General features: G+C 47.0%; 1 protein-coding gene across 1 annotated transcript in view; it reads left to right on the top strand.

The window, feature by feature from the left end:
- The first annotated feature begins 312 nt into the window (after positions 1–312).
- Positions 313–23935, top strand: part of PROM1 (prominin 1) — a 151431-nt gene continuing 127808 nt past the window's right edge. Inside the window, exons 1-3 of the mRNA XM_010857372.1 lie at positions 313–634; positions 4726–4856; positions 10624–10742. The gene's annotated coding sequence lies outside the window, so the exon portion shown is untranslated. The remainder of the gene's footprint in view (positions 635–4725; positions 4857–10623; positions 10743–23935) is intronic.

The raw sequence follows: 23935 nt of genomic DNA, 5'->3' as shown, positions 1-23935 counted from the left end.
TTGGATGGCATTACCGACTCAATGGACATGAGTCTGAGTAAACTCAGGGAGTTGGTGATGGACAGGGAGGCCTGACGTGCTACAGTCCATGGGGTTGCAAAGAGTTGGACATGACTGAAGGACTGGACTGAACTGAACTGAACTGAACTGATTCCACCCATATCACAGCAGATGAATGACACTCCGAGGCTGAGCTCTTGTTACCAAGGGAGGGTTCATGAGCTTCATGCGCCAAGAGCCAAACTCTGACAGCTGTGTTGGCAGCAAAGTCAGGATTGACTTGAAGGACATAAACAGAGGAGAACGGGAGACTCAGACTCAAAAGACCTGAACTCCCTGATGGTTTCCAGGAGAGGGTTTTGGAGACAGGGTTAGGAGAGGGTCCTAGGATGCCTGACTGTGGGCCTCCTTCTGATTGGTCGGTGGTGAGGTAGCAGGGCGATGGTTCAGGAATCTCAGTCAACACCCTTCTGGGCCTCAGCCTGGGGTCTCCATGCTTGTGCTCAGCAGTCACCATCCTCCATCTGGTGGGGTCTTAGGTTTTACAGAACAACTCGAGGTGTGCACCAGATTCTTCTCTGTGTCTCCAGGAGGAGTCGGGAGTCCAGTGACTACTGTTCTAATCGTTAACTTCGTGAGTCGGCTATTTGGAACTCGGGGAAGACCTAGGGGACTCAGGCCTTTTTTCTATAAACAAGAGACGGGGCGCACGGAAGGGTTTGTGTACCCAGGAGAGCCCCCAGGGTCCTGCTTGGCCTCAATCCCGCCTTTTCTTTGACTGTCCTCAAACCTGAGGAGGGCTTCCCTGGTGGCTCAGACAGTAAATAATCTACCCATAATGCAGGAGACCCGGGTTTAAGCCCTGGGTCTGATCCCTGGGTCTGGAAGATCCCCTGGAGGAGGAAATGGCAACCCACTCCTGTATTCTTGCCTGGAGAATCCAATGGATGTCAGGCTGCCTTAAAGGGCCAGACGCTGGCCAGGAGTCTGGTGGGCTACAGTCCATGGGGTTGCAAAGAGTTGGACATGACTGAGGGACTAACAGCTTCAGTTTCAATCCTGAGGGGACCTGGGAGGGACAAGAAAGGCAATGAAGTCTTGGAAAGAGAGGTTAATCATAACTCTGTAAATGAACTCAGTGTTAGGGGGACTCGGTTTCACTCAGGAGTGATTAAGCTGGGCTCCAAGCCCCTGGGTGCTGGGCAGGGTCTCCCACAGTGACGCCAGTGTCAATCAGGCAGGAAGAAGAGGATTCTGGGACAGGAAGTGGAGTGGAAGGCGGGCCTTGACCTGGTGAGGAGTTGGCTGCCTGCTTCTCTGAGGGTCCTTCTGTGGGGACCGGGACCCCAGGGGCAGAGAGCTGCCCAGGAAGAGGCGGAGCCAAGTCGGGGGCAATTGCAGGAGGTCTGGAGGGTTCTGAGAGCCGCCATGGCGGGGGCAGTTGTCACTTACTCTAGTTACGTCCCTCCGGGGGTCCCTAAGCCTCCTATAAAATCCTGCGAAACCGTCCAGCCCCGTCTCAGCTGGGTTGGGGCCTGTGTTCAGGGTTAGGTCAGAGAGTGAGAGGAGCGGCAGGGGGGGGATGACAGCAGGGAGACGCTCTCGGGAGAGGGGAGTGTCAGAGCCAAGCCTGCCACGGCCCGCCCCATCCTTACGGGCAGCCTGGAGGAGCGGGGTGAGAATCGGATGAGGACGCTGTGGGGAGACACAGCCACCCACGTGACCGCATCCCTGCAGACAATGCCTTTCCCAACTCAGTGTGTCTGGGCTTGTGTGCCACAGCGGGCACTGGGGCCAGAGGTTCGAGTGAGGGCAGAGGGAGCCTCGGAGGGTCAAGAGACTCAGTCCTGCAATAGCCAAGTTCAAATCTCGGGAGGACCAAGCTCAGAAGGTCAGAGCATGATTGCGGGGCATGTTATAGAGCTTAAGGTTTAGGAAGCTTCATCTGCACCCTCAAATCTCCGACCTTGTTTCCTGGCACTGCCCTGGGAACACCCAGGCTCCTGGCTTTTCCCCGAGCCCATGGAGCACCCCAAATCAGGGCCTTGCCACTGTCAACGCCTCTCTCTGGAAGCCTTTCCCATAGTTATTCATGTAACTTGGATTTCTGCTTAAGCATCACCTCCAAAAGACATCTCTGACCGCCCCTGGGAAACAGCTCTCGTTCATCCTGCTACACTGTTTTTTACTTCACAGCTCTATTCCCCGAATTTCATTCTGTCTGTCTGCTGCTTAGTCGCTCAGTTGTATCCGACCCTTTGTGAGCCTGTGGACTGTAGCCTGCCAGGCTCCTCTGTCCATGGGGATTTTGCAGGCAAGAATACTGGAGTGGGTAGCCGTGCCCTCCTCCAGGGGATCCTCCCAACCCAGGGATCGAACCCACATCTCTTGTGTCTCCCGCATTGGCAGGCAGATTCTTTACTGTCTGAGCCACCAGGGAAGCACAAAGTTTATTCTGCAGCACGCTTATCTGTGTATCTGATTACTGTGAGTTTGCCCTGGGAGAATGGAACCCCATGAAGGCAGGAGCCATGTTTTGCTCCCTGTTGCCTCCCAAGGGTCTCAGACAGGGCCTGGCACATAGTAGATACTCAATGAGCGTCTGTTGAGTAAACAGTTACAGGTGATAGGTGTGTACCGACCTTCCACTGGAGCGCCAACACTTGCCTTCTGGACGTCAGGCTGCCTTAAAGGGCCAGACGCTGGCAGAGGCAATGCGGACGAGCCACAGGTATTTCTAGGCCTTTGGCGACTCCGTCTCCCATCTTTGTCTCTCTGGTGCTTGGTCCTCTGCTCTGAGTAGGCCCAGTTCCCCGCAGTGCGCCTCGGCCACACTGCACACGTTTACTGCCTTGTCTTCCTTCTTGCTTTTGTCTCTTACTGTGTTCTTTTCCTTTTTCCATTTTCCTAATCTTGTTTCTCTTTAGGTCAGAACTACTCATCCTACAAGGGCTAGCGTGAAGCTTTTAAATGTTTTTGTGAAAACCTTTTTGTACCAAGAAAACTAATATTCTTTTCCCTCAGATCCCTGAGCACTTCCATTAGACTTTGAGGACACAACAGGGGTCTGTCCTCCTTAGAAGATGATGAACTTCTTAAAAATCTCAAATGAAGTGTTGGTATCTCCAGGATTTTGCATATAATGAGTGCTCAATTAATGTTTGCTTAATCGAATAAAACTGACAGTCTTCTCAGAGAATCAGAGGGGGAAAAGGAAATGAATTTAAATGTGCTCTGGGTGTTTCACACCGTTACATACTTTAATTTCCAAATTCTTATTTCCAAAAAAACAGCAGTCTTACAGGGTATACATCTTATGGCGTGTACATTACCATCCCTGTTTTATAAACAAGGATCAGAGAAGCTGTGTCAGCTGCCCAGGGCCACACAGCTAGGAAGAAGCAGAACAAGGGTTTAAAGTCAGACATATATATTTAGAGACAAAATGGCTTATATTTAGTTTAATGGCTTATATTCAAATTATTTTTATCCCTGTCAATTCAAAGTGAAATTCTAGAAGATGAGGTAGCTAGATATAAATAAGCATGGATTTGTAAACCTTATCCTAACAACCAAAGGGTAAAAAAAAGTGACCTTTTCCCTCAAGAATGAGAATAGGTTTTATTGCCTTTGGTGTGTGTGAGCAGTTTCTCTGGGTTACACAGACATCTGTCCCAGTTGAATCAAAACAACTGGCTGCCATGAGGTCGCATAAATGTTGATGCCTAACTAACGTTGTTCTGGAGGCTGGAACAATTAGTGCAGCTGTACCCAGGGCTTGAAAAGGCGAGAGAGGTATTTATAGCAACAGTAACAGCTTATTGCCAGCATCTGTTTGCCAATGAAACTTATTCTAGGAAATCTTATAATTACCAAGTTCAGTAGCTATCCCATTGGACTCATCAGCTGAAGCTGCAGTTTAAAATTTTATTTTTAAAACCTTCAATGAAGCTAAGAATAGACAAATGAGAGGGTTGCCCTGAAATGGTGTCTCAGGGCAAACTCAGCTCCCTAAATGCAGTTTAGTCCCTGAAGAGATAAAACTTTACAATTGTGTAAGTGAAATAAAAACTATCCATAAAAAAATATTTCCAAACAATGCACTCTGATGTTTATAGAAGTTATCAGGCAATTGTCCTTTAAAGTGGGCTTCTCTTGTGGCTCAGATGGTAAAGAATCTGCCTGCAATGCTAGAGACCAGGGTTTGATCTCTGGGTCAGGACCATCCCCTGGAGAAGGGGATGTCTACCCACTCTGATATTCTTTCCTAGAGGATTCTATGGACAGAGGAACCCGATGGGCTACAGTCCATGGAGTCGCAGAGTTGGACACCACCGAGCAGCTAACACTACACTACATGAAATCCTTAAACTAAATAGTTCCAGAGTGGAAACTGAATGCATCTTTAAACTCTCATTTTTTTTTTCTAGAAAAGTTGGTTACCAAAATTTGTCACTTATAAACTCAAACAATAGAAAAACTTTCAAACCTGAAAAAACAGAAAAGGAGGGATTGGATGGAGGTACATTCATAAAATGCTACTGATTATTTTGTTCCTTCAGAGTTTTCTATGGTAATGCTTTCAAGCAAAGGTTTGTAAAACAGAAAACCTGGAAGATGCAGAAAGAGTTTAAAAGAAAAGAAAACGACTTTAGTCCCGTTGCTCCCAGAATCAATCGTGGCTGACATGTCCATCTCCTCTTGCTTTGCTTTGTCTTTTCTCAGCCTGCTTCTCACTGTCTCCAGCTTTGCTGTTATTCATCTGCCCTGTTTTGCTCTGAGCAGTGCTGGTGACCTGGCAGATGGGGTCTTCGGAGGCCCGGGGGGCTGAGCTGCTGTTCACGCGGTGACCACAGGTGCGTTATTTCTCTTCTCCAGGATGGACGTCTGCACAGGTCTGTTCTGAGAGTCTGAAAGAATCAAACACTCTGCACAGACCCACACCACCTTGCACGCAGGCTCAGCGTCCAGGTCCAAACCCCTCCGCCAGCCAGAAGCCTCAGGTTCAATGCCCCAATCTAGGTGATTCAAAGACCGCTTGGCATTAAAAGGAACACATTTGAGTCAGTTCTAGAAAGCTGGATAAACCTAGAGCCTTACACAGAGTCAAGTAAGTAAAAAAGAGAAGAACGGATATCATATATGAACAGATATACATGGAATCTAGAAAAGTGGTGCTGACGACCCTGTTTAGAGACACAGACCTAGAGAACAGACTTTGGGGCAGATCGAATTGAGAGAGTAACACTGAAACATATACACTACCATATGTAAAATAGATAGCTGGGAATTTGCTTTATGATGCAGGGAGCTCAGCCCGGGGCTCTGTGACAACCTAGAGGGGTGGGATGAAGTGGAGGGTGGGAGGGAGGTACAAGGAGGGGACGTATGTATACTATGGCTGATTCATGTTGATGTATGGCAGAAACCAACACAACATTGTAAACCAATTGTTCTCCAATTAAAAATAAATTTTAAAAAATAAAAAAGTAAAAATTGGAAAAAAATTAAAAAAAAAAAATCCTTTGGCAGTTGTGACTGCTTCTCAGAGCAGCTTTCACGAGACCTTGCTTATTGTTTAATTCCCCATGAGTTGTGAGCAAGAGGCAGGAGGAGAGAGCCTTTCCAGAACATTCCTGGGCCTCCCCCCTGCAGATTGCTCGCCATCTCCGTGCATCTTGCAGGCGGATGGTAGGACGAGGGCAGGGGCGTCAGCAGGCTTTGTGCTCCCGGTCCTGGGTCACTCACTGCGGGAGACGCTCAGATGAAAACCGTCTATTTCTGTGCGGGTCCCAAGAAAAGAAGCCATCAGCCAAGGCTCAAGGAAGGGTTTTGTTGTCTCTGTCTCTGCAAAATGGTCCAGCTTCATTACATGCCCTGGCATGCACTGGATGTTGCCCGGGGTGATGGCCACACCCAGGCCCCGGCCACACGGGGTCCAGTTCACTACATGCCCTGGCATGCACTGGATGTCGCCTGGGGTGATGGCCGCACCCAGGCCCCGGCCACACAGGGTCCAGGGGCAGCAGGACAAAGGCCAGAGCTGCCAACCTCCGAACAGCCTGGGCCTGGGCAACCGTGGCACACGCTGTGTCCTCCAGGGGCACAGCCAAGCCAGCAGCGGGTGGCAGGGAACTCGCAGGTCAGTCAGGGGCTGGCAGGCAGGGCAGAGGGGCCAGTGGGGGCCCCGGGAAGGACTTCTCCTGGGAGCCTGGAAGACGGGAGATTGGGATATAAACCAACAGGGGAGTCCTTCCTAAGCACTGGGTTGGCCACATAAGTTGCTTGGGACGAACATGTTGGACAAACATGTTTACCAACCCAACATTTACTAAACTCAATGCTATCTCTGTAATAATAGTATTGTTCGAACTCATGAGAGATAGGGACTGTTCAGATATTATGGGCTGGCGCTCTGCCCCAGACTCCGGGGCAGATGGCAGCAAGCAGACCCCAGACCTCTGTTCCTAGGAGTTCCCTCTTCTATTGGAAAGGGCAGACAGGAAAGAACTAGACAGGTTAGGTATCTGAGATGACAGGTGCCCCAAAGAAATCTGGAGCCACATTGATGGGGAGCCTTTGGAAAGGGCTGAGAGACCCCAGGGGGAGGATGCAGCCAGCGCTCAGCCTGAGGGCCTGGGGGCCACAGGGAGGCTGGAGCTGGGGGAGTGGCAGGGGGCAGATCATCAGAGGCCACCCTGGGCACTTTCCTAATTGTTCTGAGTCCAGGTTGAGGTGGCGACCCTCAGGGACTTCTGAGCAAAGCTGGGGCAGGATCTGGCTTCCAGGGTGAAAGCCTGGCTCCCCTGGGTGGAGAAATAGACCAAGGTGGTGGGAAAGAGAGAATGCAGGAGGGCCTCACTTACCAATGAAGATTCAGGGGCCCGGGAAGGGCCTTCAGCATCAGATGGCTCCATGAGGGTCCGACATCCGTGAGTGACTTCCCTTCTCGTTTAGAGTTAGGGCGCATGTGCGGAGGCGAGCCCAAGCGATCTCCCTCCCCTCCCATCACAATTCCCCTCTCCCCTATCACTTTCTAGTTTTCTTTCTTGACTCCTCAAAAGGCCTGAGTCAGGAGTTCAGGTGGGCACCCAGTTCTGCCGCATTTAGTCCTGATACCTGCAGTGTGCTCAGCTCACCTGGTCAAATCCTAGCCGTCTTTCACTTCCTGAACTATCTTTTCTCAGGGAAGTCACTTCGCCCCCCATCCACTTTGGTGGCACTGCTCACCTTCAGGGGTCCCTGCCCTTTGGTAATCTCCCCTCCAGGCCGTGGAATACCCACAGCCTTCTCACTGTCCACTCATCAGCCCTACAGCTGGGCCCATGATAATCTGGCAGATGGTATGGACCCCTGCTCGTCAGTACTTTGTGAGTTCAGTAAAACACTTGCCCAAGATCACACAGCTAATTAATACACAGGAAGATCAGGATTCAAGCTTCTGACTCCAACTTCCTTGTAACCTCAGGACTTGGACTCTCGTCTTGGTTTAGCCTAGGAACTGAGTGCTTCTCACTTATTTATTTATTCTTGGGTGCGCTGCCTCTGTGTTGCTGTAGGCAGGCCTTCTCGAGTTGCAGGGAGCAAGGGCTGTCCTTGCTGTGGAACATAGGCTGTAGTGCACAGGGGCTCAGTAGTTGGGGCACACGGGCTTAATTGCCCTGAGGCATGTGGGATCTGCCCAGACTAGGGGTCAAAGCCACGTCTCCTGCATTGGCAGGTGGATTCTTAACCACTGAACCACCTGGGAAGCCTGTGGTGCTTCTTAAACATACTTATTCCCGGCCTTATCCTGAGCTGTAGAATCGCAGCTCTAAGACCGACTTGGGACTCTGGTTCTGTCTGTCTGTTAGTGTAATCAAGAACCTCAGCTTCTTATTACCAAGTGTACTTTTGAAACACATTACGATGGGGCTCCTTCCCAGAGGAGGTTCCTAAAAGATAAAGATCAAGGAGAAAGTGAAAACAAGATTCCAGGAACTAGTTCAACTGTAACTGCAGTTCCTCCTCAAACGTCGTCTGTCTTTTACAAAAGGAAACTGCAACTGAAGCTTAATATTTATTTATGTGAGTTATTTGGGGGGCCTAACGGAAGGTTCCTGAGTTTCCACCAAGAGTGTAATTTCCTGGAAAACTCTAAATGGCACTGCCCGATGAGCTTTGACCAAGTTTGAATTAAGGAACACTTGAAAAGAACACCATCAAAGGGGCTGGGGGGAAGACCCTGAAGGCCCTGAAAGAAGAGACAGAAGACCAGAGAGGTTAAGCAACCTCTCTGAAGGCACACAGCTGGCAGGTGGTACAAGTGGAATCAGACCCAGCTCCTGGTATTTTTCCATCTGAACACAGAGTGTGCCAGGGCAATGTGGGCTCTGCACAGAAACAAAGATGCTCACACTTCAGAGGGGGAAGGTGCCCTGTAAACACCACATCAGTGACAACCCACTCTAAAGAGTGCATGGCACACAGTAGGCGCTCAGTGGACAGTGGTCAGCTGACTGCCTGACACCAGCCTCTTATCACCCAGAAACAGAACACTTCATACTATTTCATTCTCTGCCTTGTTAGATTAAGTCTGTGCAAATCAAGTTCCCACTAGTCAAATGAAAACATGTCTGATAATTTTGAAAAATAATTACTGTGGAATCAAGGGAGGCAGAATGATCATCACTCTGCCATCTCCTTACTTCTCAGAACCTCAGTTTCCTCATCTGGAACATAGGGAGGATGCCCCCCTCATGGTGTTGTCGGTGACAATTCAGTGAGATACCGCATAACCCCTGGAAAGGGATCAGTCAGCGTTTTGGCGGATGAAAATGAACAAATGAATGATGGAGGAAGCGGTTTGTTCTGCCTTAAATTTGGAATTTATCCTCCCGCCTCCCAGCCTCTTGCTCTATTAAGTGTGCAGCAGCTATAGACAGACGTTTCCTGAGCGAAAAGTCAGTGGTTGAAATGAGAATGTCAATCCAAATACACTCTACTAATAAAGGCAGCAATGAATGACAAATAAAAAAGCCCCCACAGGACCCACCACCTTTCATCAAATGTGATATATTGGCATTTAGTTATGAAGATGTTTGGTTACAAGTGATAGAAAAAAATGAAAATAACCAGCATAAATCTTATAGAGCTGTTTGCCACTCATAATCACTGGTTGAAGGAAGGCAGTGTGGGCTGGAGTGATACTCCACTGTTCCTTTCATGTCTGCTGGATGTAGCTTCCAGTCTCAAGGGGGAACTCATGGCCCAAGATGGCTGTTGGAGCTCCAGCCATCAACCAAATTCTGGCCAGCAGGTAGGAGGAAGTGGTGAAAAACTACCATCTCCCTCTGTGGTGGTTCATTCAATGTGTCATTCATTCAATGACTGGCCACAGGTGCCCAGTATAAACACTGTTTCTGGGTGTCTTTGTGAGAGTGTTTCCTGATAGGATTAGCATTTGAATGAGTGGCTTTAGTGAATTAGATCACCCTTCCCAATGAGGTAGGGCATTGTCCAACCTACTGAGGGTTTGAATGGAACAAAAGGTTGAGTAAGAAGAGGTTTCCCCCTCTTCTTTTTTCCTGCTTGAGCTGGGACATTTCATTTCATCTTTTCTCTTCTGGGGACTGGGATTTACTTTATCAGCTTCCCCAGTTCTCAGGCATTCAGACTCAGACTGAATTATACCACCGACTTCCCTGGGGCTCCCGCTTGCTGAGGGGAGATCGAGGAACTCCTCAGCCTCCAAAGTCACGTGAGTCAATCTGTAGTAATAAATATCCACATAGATCTCCTGTTCAGTTCTGTTTCTCTGGAGAACCCTCCTAATACGCCTTCTAAGGACATTTCCGAGAACTGCCTACTCCACTCTGGCTTCATTCTGCTTGACCCTAATTCAGTGAAGTGGGGCACACCTAGCTCCGAGGAAGGCTGGGAAATGTGATCTTCTCCGGAGGAGGCGTGGGTAACTGCTTTTCTGAGGTGTCTGTGAGTGAAACAAGATGGAGAGGTGGACACTGGCGGACAAGTGGCAGTTACCGTCAGGCAGCTTCTTCTTGTTTGTGTGCTGCTTGACTCCTTGCCAAGTTCTGGACTGCTCTTTCTTCTTTTTGAAATTTATTTTCTGGCCTTGCCGTGTAGCTTGTAGGATTAGTTCCCCAACCAGGTATCAAACTGGTGCACCCTGTAGTAAAAGTCCAGAATCCTCACCACTGGAGCACCAGACCGATTCTAAATGTTGAGGTGGGGTAAAGGATAGATGCTTTTTTTCTTAAATGAAGATCTTATTTAGTAACCTGACTTTCGTAACTAATACCTGGGCATGTGCTCCCTTGAAATAGGGGTAGGACCTGGACCCTGTCCTGTTCTAGGGCTCCCTGCCCCAGAGTTAGAGAACCACACTCAGAGTGGAAGTCCTTTGAGAAAAGGCTTCTGGTGATGGAGGAGTAAAAGGGCTTTTATCAGGTAGCAGCTGTTTCAGATACACATTCCGGTGGTGCCCTTTATTTTGCAAAGCTTGACGCCCACACCTCTCCAGCCCCAACACTCCTTCTGGAAGCAGGGCTAATCTTACCACAACTATTCCTAATCATAACCTTCCGGTCTGAGCTTCTCCAGTGTTCTCTCTTCTCCCACCAGGGGCTGGAAGCAAAGATCCCTGAGCTGAGGATCTGGAACCCTCTGTCCCATCTTCCAGTGACCCCCTAGCGACAGTCTCCTGAATCCGCGTGGCTCCTGCTGCCAGCATCAAGGACCACGTGAGTTTCTGCAAAGAAGCGGGAGGGGGGCAGATCTGAGCCTTGGTGTGAAAGAGGGTGGTTTGAGGGGGCTTTGCCGGCCCTGGGAACACTGGCTGCAGGCACCGCTGGGGCCTTTGGGAGGCGGGTAAAGTGAGGGGCGGGGGAATGGCAAACCGCTCCAGTATTCTTGCCTGAAGAATCCCATGGACAGAAGAGCCTTGCGAGCCCCAGTCCATGGGGCCGCAAAGAGTCAGACACGACTGAGCAACTAACACTTCATAGTGGGGGGCAGGGTGCCTGAGAAGCCAAAGCTTGTGAAGGGGGGCCTGAAGGGGCAAAAGGATCCAGGTTTATTTGGGTCTCCTTGGAGTTTAGTGGGGGAACCCCTCGGACCGACCCTCAGTAATGGGGGCTGGGACCATGGTCCCCAACCTTTGTGGCACCAGGGAGCCGTTTCATGCGAGACAGTTTTTTTCCCCATGAACTGGGGATGAGGGGGTGGTTTGGGGATAATTCAAGTGCATTGCATTTAATGTGTACTTTATTATTATTACATCAGCTCCACCTGAGATCATCAGGCATCGGGTCCCAGAGGTTGGGGACCCCCGAGCTAGTCTTGAGAATCATTTCCCTGGATGCTCTCTGGGGAGTCTTTTAGCCTTCCACATTATGGCCCAGATTTGTGGATGAGGCCATACGCCCCCGATCAGAGTGGTACCCCTGGAGCTCCGCGTTTTGCAGACCTTGTAGCAATTTGGAGGGGACGGTGGCAAGGGTATTGGTGTCCTGTGATAAGCTCTGTCTGCAGAGGCAGGAGATGGGCTTCCCCAAGTGGTTTTGTAGTCGTGGGTGTTAGAGCAGCAGCTGAAGACGTGTCAGGTTCTGAGTGGGGGGGGCGGTGGGGGACAGACCCCTTTGGTGTGTGCGTGTGTGTGCTCAGTCACGTCCGACTCTTTGTGACCTCATGGGCCATAGATCCCGCCAGGCTTCTCTGTCCATGGAATTCTCCAGGCTAGAATACTGGAGCGGTTTGCCTCCAGGGTATCTTCCCAACATAGGGATGGAACCCGCATCTCTTGAGTCTCTGGCATTGGCAGGCAGGTTCTTTACCACCGCACCGCCTGAGAAGCCAGACACCTGTGAGGACTCCCCAGAACACCCGACTGGTGCTCCAAAAGGCATCTGATTTTCTGCCTAGGTAGAGGGGTCAGGGTGTGGAGACTCCTCACTGGGACGTAATACCCGACTGGTGCTCCAAAAGGCCTCTGATTTTCCGCCTAGGTAGGTAGAGGGCAGGGCATGGAGACTCCTCACTGGGACATAAGCATAAACGAGACTTTACTTTGTAGACCTGGGATGCTGAGGCCAACAGACGTGAGCTACAAATAATAATTGCCCTTCTTGCCAGCAATTGGAAGGAAACAACACAAGGAGAGATTAAATCTCATGGATGTTCCAAAGGCCAAACCCCTTCAACAGAGAGGAAAAAGCCAGAACCTGATTAAGACACCAAGGCCCTCATGAGCCAGCTTCTCAGTACCCACCCTGGGTGGCCTCTGGTCAGGCTCCTCTCTCCCACTCTACACACCCTCCTGGTGCCTAGCTCTCCTTCTGGAATGATCTACCAAAAACTAGTGTCATCCCTTTACTCCTCTACTTTATAACACTGACGACTCCTCTGTTGCTTGCAGCGTGGTCCGAATGCCTTAGCATGGTTGGCGTGTGAGCCCCTTCATAGCCTGACCCTCCCAGCCCCCTGCTCTAGTCTCATCTCTCACTCCCCATTTTATCCAAATTGTATGTTCTAGACACTTTGCAGTGTAGCCCTACAATATCACTGACTGAATCTGAGTGTTATCAAACCCAAGTTCAGTCCCTGAAGCACGGTGAAGACAGACATACTGAAACATCAGAGTTTGGAGCAGAAAAAGGTTTTTTGCAAGGGCCAAGCAAGGAGAGTGGGTGGCTCATGCTTGAGTAGCCCAAACTCCCTGATGGTTTTGGGGGAAGAGTTTTTATAAGCAGAATTTGGAGGGAGGGCTGCAGGATGTGTGACCTTCCTCTGATTGGTTGGTGCTGAGGTTGCAGGGTGGTGTTCCAGGAATCTCAGTCATCAGCCTTCTGATTCCAGTCAGAAGGGTCCATGTGCTTGTGCTCAGCCTGAAGTTACCATTCCCCACCTGGGCTCCTACCGAGGAACTCAGAGATACATGTCAGATTGTTCTGTACACCCCTTCAGGAAGAGCCAGGTCCCTGTTCTACTGCTGGGCCATTGTTTGTTTGTTTGTTTGTTTTTTCCTTGACCGCCTTTCCTCTGTGTCTGCATTCCCTCACTCCCCTGATTAGTAACTGTTTGGATTTGCCCTTTGGAACTCAGGGAAGCTGTAGGAGGCTGGAGCCTTTTTGCTGCAAATAAGAAACAGAAAAGTTTTGGGTCTTTGCTTCCAGTCTGAAGGTTTGTGTGTGTCCCCCTGGTAAGCACTTCCAGCTGGGAGGCAGAAGGTGGGATTTTGAAACAAATCATCCCATGTACGTATCTGTTCAGGTCCACTTTCCTTCCTGGACGGAACACTCTAGAAAGGCAAGGACTGTCGCCTGCTGTGTTCCTGCCACCCAGCACCTCCTGGCACATAGTGGCTGCCCCCAAATTTTTTGTTTACTTTGCTTGTATAATACCTGCTTCCTATAATCATCTTAAACAGGAAATGAAATATTGAGAATCATGGTTACCTTAATAAATGGTTGGGCTGCCGAGGTGGTGCTTGTGGTAAAGAACCGCCTGCCAATGCAGGAGACATAATAGACACAGGTTCAATCCCTGGGTTAGGGAGATCCCCTGGAGGAGGGCATGGCACTCCACTCCAGTATTCTTGCCTAGGAAACCCCATGGACAGAGGAGCCTGGTGGGCTGCAGTCCACAGGGTCACAAAGAGTTGGACACGACTGAAGCGACTTAGCACACATGCTGTTCTTACTCTTGGAAAAGATAGCACAGCCTGAGGTTGTGAGCCGCAGTTTCCTTCTCTGGAAAATGGGCATAGCGTTGCCCTCGCAGGAGGGTTTAATTAAATAAATGAATGTATGGAAAGCACTCTGCTTGATGCTTGAACAGTCAGACAGTAGATGGTCACCAAAGGCAGCAGCCAGCAGACCGCCCCATGGGTGTGGTCACCTGTCTCTCTGCACGCTCACTGCTACTTGATGTCAAGGGAAAAATTAACCAGTAGTCAATCTAAGAAAGACATGGAAAATTTTACTCACAGCAAACCGAGGCTCATAACCCAGGAGAAGTCAGTCTCTCAGAGAGCTCTGAGAACTACTCCCAAGAGATGAAGGGGGTGGCCACCCACTATATACATGACTTTGGTGAAAAGAGTTTGTGCAGTGAATCACACATCTCATAGAAGGTTGCTGCTGGCCTCGAGGGATAATCATCTTAATGGATGGTGTTAGGGCTTCTCTAGAATGGGGAGCAGAGGAGGCAATGGCACCCCACTCCAGTACTCTTGCCTGGAAAATCCCATGGATGGAGGAGCCTGGTAGGCTGTAGTCCATGTAGTCGCTAAGAGTCGGACACGACTGAGCGACTTTCCTTTCACTTTTCACTTTCATGCATTGGAGAAGGAAATGGCAACCCACTCCAGTGTTCTTGCCTGGAGAATCCCAGGGATGGGGGAGCCTGGTGGGCTTCCGTCTATGGGGTCGCACAGAGTCGGACATGACTGAAGCGACTTAGCAGCAGCAGCAGCAGAATGGGGAGATGCAAGAATCCAGGCTCATGAAACATTCCTCTTAGAAGCATCTGAGTGCAGGAAGGCCCAGTTTTCCCAGAACACACAGCGTCGCATTCTGATCGTTGTCCTGGATGCCTAGCAGGTGCACTGCAGGTCAGGTCAGCCTCCGCAGCAGCTAATGGCTCGATTGTTATGGACTGGGTGACAGGCAACTTTCTTTATTTTATGATCGCTTCCCTTTTGGTACGAATTTCAACCAAGGTTTGGGAGGCATTTTGTGACCGGTTTGTCTCACGGTGCTGGGAATCCTCATACCCAGGTCAGGCAAGGATTTTGTTGACAGGCCACTCAGTGTGCTATCACTGGACTGAACCCTGTTAACGATAAGCAAGGGCCATCAGGACGGCCGAGTGGTCTAAGGCGCCAGACTCAAGCTAGAACAATAAGCAAAAGCCTCTGACCCGCCTGCCTCACTGGTGTCCAGGAGATGGTTCCCTTTTGCTGCTTCTTCCCATACCTAGACAGACAGTATTACAGTCACTCATCTTATAGAACTCTACATTTGGTCAGTTGTTTCAAGTCACCTAATCATCATTAATTTTATCTGAGGCTCAGTCACATATAACGCAAGAAGCAATAATCTCGTAAAATGGGCAGAATACAAGGAATATAGCTGGTGACATTAATGGCGTGTTGCCGCCAGTCAGAATGGCTGCTATTCAAAAGTCTACAAACAGTAAACGCTGGAGAGGGTGTGGAGAAAAGGGAACCCTCTTACACTGTTGGTGGGAATGCAAACTAGTACAGCCACTATGGAGAACAGTGTGGAGATTCTTTAAAAACCTGGAAATAGAACTGCCATATGACCCAGCAATCCCACTGCTAGGCATACACACCGAGGAAACCAGAATTGAAAGAGACACGTGTACCCCAATGTTCATTGCAGTGCTGTCTATAATAACCAGGACATGGAAGCAACCTAGATGCCCATCAGCAGATAAGAAAGCTGTGGTACATATACACAATGGAGTATTACTCAGCCATTAAAAAGAATACATTTGAATCAGTTCTAATAAGGTGGGTGAAACTGGAGCCTATTATACAGAGTGAAGTAAACCAGAAAGAAAAACACCAATACAGTATACTAACGCATATATGTGGAATTTAGAAAGATGGTAATGATAACCCTGTATGTGAGACAGCAAAAGAGACACAGATGTATAGAACAGTCTTTTGGACTCTGTGGGAGAGGGCAAGATGGGATGGTTTTGGAGAATGGCATTGAAACATGTATATTATCATATGTGAAATGGAATGCCAGTCCAGGTTCGATGCATGATACAGGGTGCTTGGGGCTGGTGCACTGGGATGACCCAGAGGGATAGGATAGAGAGGGACGTGGGAAGGGGGTTCAGGGTGGGGAACACATGTACACGCGTGGTGGAATCATGTCAATGTATGGCAAAACCAATACAATATTGTAAAGTAGTTAGCTTCCAAAAGTAAATAAATAAATAGAAAAAAAAAACAACGGCATGTTGCATGAGAACTCAGTCGTGTCTGAGTTTTTGGGTGTTCTTTGCAAAGTTCTGAGTGTCTTTGCAACTCCAGGGACTGTAGTCCACCAGGCTCCTCTGTCCATGGGATTTCCCAGGCAATAATACTGGAGTGGGTTGCCATGCCCGCCTCCAGGGTATCTTCCTGACCCAGGGATTGTAATCGGGAAAGGTTATTTTTGAATTTATACTGGATCTGCTTCTGTGACTTTAACCCTCATCTTGCTACTTTTGTTATTGTCCGCATACATAATGGCCTGCCCCAGGGAGATAATGTATGCTGCCTACCTGTGAAGGACTCTAAGGAAGTGAAACTAGCACATCCTCCTGCCTGAGACTTGCCAGTGTAGGGGACATTTGTAAGGACTGTATTGTCTTTTTATCTTGTTGCCTCAGTTCAGTTCAGTTCATTTCAGTTCAGTCGCTCAGTCGTGTCCAACTCTTTGCGACCCCATGAATCGCAGCACGCCAGGCCTCCCTGTCCATCACCATCTCCCGGAGTTCACTCAAACTCTCGTCCATCGAGTCAGTGATGCCATCCAGCCATCTCATCCTCTGTCGTCCCCTGCTCCTCCTGCCCCCAATCCCTCCCAACATCAGAGTCTTTTCCAATGAGTCAACTCTTCGAATGAGGTGGCCACAGTACTGGAGTTTCAGCTTTAGCATCATTCCTTCCAAAGAACACCCAAGGCTCACCTCCCCCTAAATCTAATCCCTTAAAAAAAAAACAAAAACCTGGCATCCCGGCCCCACAAGATGGTCATTCTGAGGTGCTAGCCTGCCGTCTTCTTGGTCAGCTGGCTCCCAAATAAAGCCCCTTCCTTTTCTCAACACTTTGTCTCACTTATTGGCCTGTTGTGTGATGAGCAGAGTGAGCTTGGACTGGGCAATGGGACCAAACCCACATGTCTTATTTCCCCTGCATTGGAGATTCTTTACTACTGAGCCACCTAGGAAGCCTCCTTATAAGGGCATAAGTAAATATTTAAGTGTGAACTTCCATCTGGTGCAGTTCAGTATCTCCCCAGGTCATCTGGCCAGTCTGTTGGCAGCAGTCACTATCTCAACGGGAAATATGTTGGCATTGTGAATAAAGTTCACTGAAGATCTCTGCATGTACAAGGTGAGAGTGGGTCTTTCTGACCCCTTATAAGGTTGAGGCATGACTGTTATCTTCTAAGGAATTACTTGGCTGGAGCCAGTAGGAGAAAAATAGATCTTCATGGTTGAGCTGCTGCTGCTAAGTCACTTCAGTCATGTCCAACTCCGTGCGACCCCATAGACGGCAGCCCACCAGGCTCCCCTGTCCCTGGGAGCAGGTCTGGTTAAAATATAATGCAGGTTCTGATGCACACCAGAGGGGAGGGAGGAGGCCAAAGGGCAGGAAAAAAAGCTTTATATTTAAACTTTTCTTGCCTTGACTTAAAATGTGAATTTCTGTCTCATCACTACTTTTATCTTCTTGATGAACTTACGTTGTTGTTCAGTCACTAAGTCATGTCTGACTCTTTGTAACCCAACAGACTGCAGCAAGCCAGGCTCCCAAGTGTCCTTCACTGTCTCCCAGAGTTTACTCAAGATGCTGTCTGTCTCATCCTCTGCTTGCCCCCTTCTCCTTTTGCTGTCAACCTATCCCAGCATCAGGGTCTTCCAAGGAATCAGCTCTTTGCATCAGGTGGCTGAAGTGTTGGAACTTCAGCTTCAGTATCAGTTCTTCTAATGAACATTCAGGGTTGATCTCTTTTAGAACTGACTGGTTTGATCTCCTTGCAGTCCAAGGGACTCTCAAGAGTCTTCTCCAGCACCATTCAAAAGCATCAATATTCTTCGGTGCTCAGCCTTCTTTATGGTCCAAATCTCACATCCATACATGACTACTAGAAAAACCGTAACTTTGACTATATGGACCTTTGATGGCATCACCAACTCAATGGACATGAGTTTGAGCAAACTCCAGAAAATGGTTAAGGACAAGGAAGCCTGGCTTGCTGCAGTCCATGGGGTTACAAAGAGTCAGACATGACTGATTGACTGAACAGCCAGAACAGTACCCTTACAGAGTTGTGATATAACCTAGTCGATAGAACTACAATCAAATACACACCTCTGTAGGATCCAGTAATTCCCAGAAGGCCCTTTACATCACATGCCTCACTCCACTGAAAAGATGCCCACTCATCTCCTTGACCCATTTCTGAGTCTTGGACAATTTCTTTTGCACAGCAGAGATCAGACTAAATCCAGCTCCTTCAGCCTCTCTGGCTTGGAGCCTTACAAATCCTTAGGATGTTAATACTTGTGGATAAATATTATGTTAATATTTGTGGGATAAATATTTAGCTTGTGGATCCAAGAGCCCTACCGCACTAGAAATTGAAAATAACTTTGAGGGGTAGTGGTGAAAGACAGGTTGACAGAGAGCTAACAGGAGCAGAATAATTGCCTCCATTCATTGCCTACTGTGTGCCAGGTATGTTGCACACCTCATCGCATTTAATCTTTGTAAAACCTTTATTTCGTAGGTGAGGAGACTGAAATTCAGAGAGGTCAAGTACTTACTGAGGAGTATACATGAACTTGTTGCTTTGCTGGCTTATATGTGTATGTTCTCCTTTGTGAGAGGTTTGGCTCTGGGGGGCCAGGGGTGTCCTTTGTCTTATTCTCTGCTCTGTGTCTTTGCTGAGTCTCGTCCACAGCAGGGGCTGAGACAACGTTGGTTACGGGCAAGGGAATGAATGAGTGAGTGAGTGAGTGAGTGAATAGAGTAGCATTCCCAGTCTGTTCAGCCTCCACCTCCCAGGCTTTCCGCACAAAACACACCTCAGTTTTTCACTCTGGCATGAGTAGCTGGTTGGGACTATAATTTAACACTTTAATTGCTCAGGAAAAAAAAAAAAAAAAAATAGTGTTTCAAGTAGCAAAAAAGTATAGTGGGTTTAAAATAAGTATCTGATGATAGCTTAGGTAGCCAAGAGTGAAGCAGAATAGAATTTTGCAGAGAATGCTTTTTTAGAAAGTTTCACAATGAGGGAAATATGCTAGGAAATAAGAGGAAAAGACAAGGTTTGATAAACGACTTTTTTTCATAAGTTTTGAAACGATTATGTGTGATTCAGCATGTGAAATATGAAACTTCCCCACAACTGTCCCTGACACAGGGTGACTGATTTTTTGTAAGGATATTTTGGGTCAGAGTAACTAGAATATCCAGCTGCTAGTGAGGAACTGTGTTACTGAACTCAGATTCAGCTGCTTTTTGCTCAAGAATCTAGGATTTTCCCAGCAGTACAGTGGATGAGAATCTGCTTACCAGTATAGGTGACATGGGTTCAATCCCTGGTCTGGGGGGATTCCACATGCCGCGGGACAACTAAGCCTGTGTTCTGCAGCTACTGAGCCCGCGTGCTGCATGCTGCAACTGCTCAAGCTCATATGCCCTGGAGCCTGTGCTCCACAAAGAAGCCATGGCAGTGAGAAACTTGCACACCACAACTAGGGAGTGCCCCTGTTCTCTGAAACTGCGGAAAAGCCCTTGCAGCAACAAAGACCCAGCAGAGCCGAAAAAGAAAAATTAATAAGTAATAAAATGTTAAGAAAAGAGTCTCTTAGAAAAGAAGAATACAATACTGAGCGACGAATGTTGGGTGAAAGGAAAGACAGATTTGTTGAGGAAGCCTGAAGTCCTGGGGAGAAGGTGGGCTCACATCCCAAAGACCTACCTCCCAATTCCCCAGGTTTTGCTCAGAGTTTGAATAGGGAAAAGAAGAAGGGGCTATGTGCTGAGTTGGGGGAACCTTCTATTTTCAGAAATGATTGTCTTGATCACGTGATTCCAAGTAGCCATCAGGTCTTCCTTGCTGTTGAAACATTACCTGAGCCATAAAATGTGAAAGTGTTAGTCACTCAGTTGTGTCCAACTCTTTGCAACCCCATGGACTGTAGCCCACTAGGCTCCTCTGTCCATGGAATTCTCCAGGCAAGGATACTGGGGTGGGTTGCCATTTCCTTTTCCGGGAGATCTTCCTGACCCAGGGATCGAGCCTGGGTCTCCCATGTTGCAGGCAGATTCTTTACTGTCTGATCCAAATCTCTGGTTATCTAGGAGGGCTCTGCAGGATCCTGCTAGGTTTCAGGTGCTGAGAAGATACTACTGAATGAATGAATATATGAATGAATAATATTAATAGATTCTTAATAAGTGCTTTCAGATGCTGATGAAGACAATGCAAATGAGTAATTCTTTAGAGAATAATAGTAATTATTCCCAGATGGGCCAAACAGTGTGTGCATAGATGTAAGTTTTTTTGTTTTTCTGGTTTTTGGTTGTTTGCTGCATTCATTGTCTCTTTGTTGATGTGCAAGGGCTTTTCTAGTTGTGGTGAGTGGGGGTACTCTCCACTTGCAGTGTGCAGGCTTCTCACTTCAGCGCCTTCTCCTGTTGCAGAGCACAGGCTCTAGGGCACATGGGCTTCAGTAGATGTCGCTCATTGACTCAGTAGTTGTGGCACACGGGCTTACTTGCCCTGAAGCACGTATAATCTTTCTGGACCAGGGATCAAACCCATGTTCCCTGTATTGGCAAGTAGATTCTGAACCTCTGGACCACCAGGGAAGTCCTGGATATAAGTTCAGTCCTGGATATAAGTTTTGTGTTGCATAAATTAAAAGTTCCTGGGTGAATCTTTTTGGGGCTATGATAAAAACTGAACACGAGAGAATCAGAAATTGTGGGATTTTCCTGCCTACCTCCTTCTGCAACCTCTCAATAGCATTTGGCTGGAAAAAACCTTACCTTCCTCAAGAAAATGAGAGTGAGTATCCTAACACTTTATAATTCTCTCACCTTTCACTGTTCTCCTGTTTCCCATACGGTTACTAAAGGCAAATTATGACTCCCCATCTGCGTTAGTACATGTTAAAGATGATGTCAGAGGGAAAGCCAGCCCTAGAGATGAGGCATTTATTCCAAAGTTACCAAATACAGATTCAGCACATAAAATATAAAACTACCCCACACCTGCCCCATTAAATTGTGACTGAGTTTTCCAAGTTCTCCCCAGGTTTCGTGTTTGGAATCCAGGCTCAGAGGCACTGTCTTTGACCTGGCCCCCTCTCTCTCTTTCCTCTTGCTCCAAACTGGATTGAAGTTTTTCCTCTCCATCTTTGAACCAGCATGCAATGGGCTTGATGGATGAGTTCCAAATCTTAGCTGAAGGTTTTCAAAGTTCAAGAATGTATTTCTGACTTTGGGTTATTAAACACCAACAATACTATTTTTTTGGAATCTAAGCCCAGAGGCAAGTGGAAAAAAGCAAGATTAACAGGAAATCACAAGGTAAAACGTTTATAAGAGAACCCTACCTTGTGTGAAGCCATTCCTTTCAAAACTAGTAGAATTTCTATTAAGAACAATTACTTTCTTCCTCTTTCTGTCTCTGTCTCTCTCTCTCCCAGATGGTCTTTACACAAATTTCAGTCTTAAGAAGATAAATCAGTAGATGTTGAGATGATACAGATTTATTTTTCTATAGAGTCATATGCTGCCATATTTGTTAGTCATACAAACAAAAATTTTTTGGAATGTAATTATTCATAGAAATCCTCAGATTAATTAGAATAATATACTCACTAACCTATTTTGTTTTAGTCTTAGACTCAGAGGAAAATATTCCATTCTTCATAAGGAACATCTTGCCAAAGATCAAGGATTGTTGAATGACCAGGGGTTGTGTAGTGACAGTAACGGATATGTCAGTCAACACTTCATTCTAATGTTACATAACCCTGACAACTTTTCCTGAAACTTGAGTTTGTTACTGCAGTCCTGTTGTAATTTTTCTTTTGTTATGGTTCACTCTAAGGCAGCACTGTCCAGCAGACCAGTCTGTGATATTGGAAATGTCCCGTCTGCATGCACCATCCAAGATGGTGGCCTCCAGCCTTCTATGGTCATTGAGTGCTGCCGCTGACCAGTGAGGAACGTGAAGCATAGGGGTTTACATGACCTACTAGGGACCACACTAGCTGTTCGTGACTGAATCTGAATGACTCTTCTAGCTCTTTCGAGGGTCACCTGTTGTGTTTACATTTTGTCTGGGCAGGAAAAGTGAGGAGCGATTTCAGAAAGGGAGGCCTAATTTTTGCATCTACTGACTCAGTATGTATATGGGAACAGCGTCATCCTCTCTGGCCTTGCCTGTAACAGATGATATAGCAATTCAGTTGCACTAAATCAAAAGGTATTCACCTCACACCCATCAGAGTGGCCATCATCAAAAAGTCTAGAAATAATAAATGTTGGAGAGGGTGTGCCAAAAAGGGAACCCTCCTACACTGTTGCTGGGAATATAAACTAGGGGCAGCCACTAAAGAGTATGGAGGTTCCTTAAAAAGGTAAAGATATGATCCACTCCTGAGAACATAGCTGGAAAACTGAAACGTTCATTTGAAAGGGTATATGCACCCCCGTGTTCAGAGCAGCAGTTTTTTACCATAATGAAGACATGGAAACAAGCCAAGTGCCCGTCAACAGATGACTGCGTTAAGAAAATGCTATATATATATATTTATATATATATATGTCTCCCATATGTGTGTGTGTATATATAACTCCCAGATGTATATATCTCCCATACGTGTGTGTGTATATCCCATACATTATTCAGTGATAAAAAAGAATGAAGTGCTGCCATTGGCAGCAACACGGATGGACTCAGAGATATTACACAGAGAGAAAAGGGCAGGCAGAGAAAGACAAATACTGTATGATGTCACTGATATGTGGAGTCTAAAAATTAATACAAATGAATCTAATACAAAACAGAAAGAGACTCACAGAGAAAACAAATTTATGCTTACCAAAGAGGAAGGGATGAGGAGGGACAAATTAGGAACAGGTACAAACTCCTATACATAAAATAGATAAGCAACAAGGATTTACTATATAGCACAGGGAATTATATCCAATATCTTGTAACAATCTATAATGGAATATAATCTGCAGAAAGTAAAAAAAAAAAAAAAAAAAAACTCTGTGCTGTACACCTGTAACTAATGCAATATTGTAATCCAGCTAGACTTCTATTAAAAAAAAATAAATAAATTCAGCTATGCTGAATAGTGAGACTGTTGGATTAGAACCATAAGCCAAATTGAACAGAACAAATTATTAGGTCCTGTTGCTGTCTGCCTAAGGCTGCTCAGAACACATCTTAATATTGTTCTATTTTTACTATTTATTCATTCATTTATTAAACGCCTGTGATGGTCCAGGTAGAGTAGGTGTTGAGGGGTATGAAATGGATAAAAACAGTTGAAGCATTCAGTGTCTGCAGGAAGACCAGTGGCCGACCCTTTCAATCCACACTACACTATCTGTTGAGAGAGTACAGGCCAAGAGGGTTTCATGTTGTCTTGATGAAGGTGAAAGAAGAGTATTTTACTCTTCTTTAAGGATCTATATTAAAGCTATTTAATAGAATAGATCTATTCTACTTAAGAATCTATTATTAATCTATATTTAAGTGGGCTTAAAACTCAACATTCAAAAAACAAAGATTGTGGCATACAGCCCCATCACTTCATGGCAAACAGATGGGGAAACAATAGAAATGGTGACCGACTTTATTTTCTTGGGCTCCAAAATCACTGCAAATGGTGACTGCAGCCATGAAATTAAAAGATGCTTGCTCCTTGGAAGAAAAGCTATGACAAATCTAGACAGTGTATTAAAAAGCAGAGACATAGCTTTGGTGACAAAGGTCCATATAGTCACAGCTATGGTATTTCCAGTAATCACGTATGGATGTTAGAGTTGGACCATAAAGAAAGCTGAGCACTGAAGAATTGACGTTTTTGAACTGTGGTGTTGGAGAAGACTCTTGAGAGTCCCTTGGACTGCAAGGAGATCAAACTAATCAAT

Source organism: Bison bison, unplaced genomic scaffold (assembly GCF_000754665.1).
Source record: "Bison bison bison isolate TAMUID 2011002044 unplaced genomic scaffold, Bison_UMD1.0 scf7180017864379, whole genome shotgun sequence".
Classification (NCBI taxonomy): domain Eukaryota; kingdom Metazoa; phylum Chordata; class Mammalia; order Artiodactyla; family Bovidae; genus Bison; species Bison bison.
The sequence above is the reverse complement of the archived record's forward strand: the minus strand, read 5'-3'. Positions and strand labels throughout refer to the sequence as shown.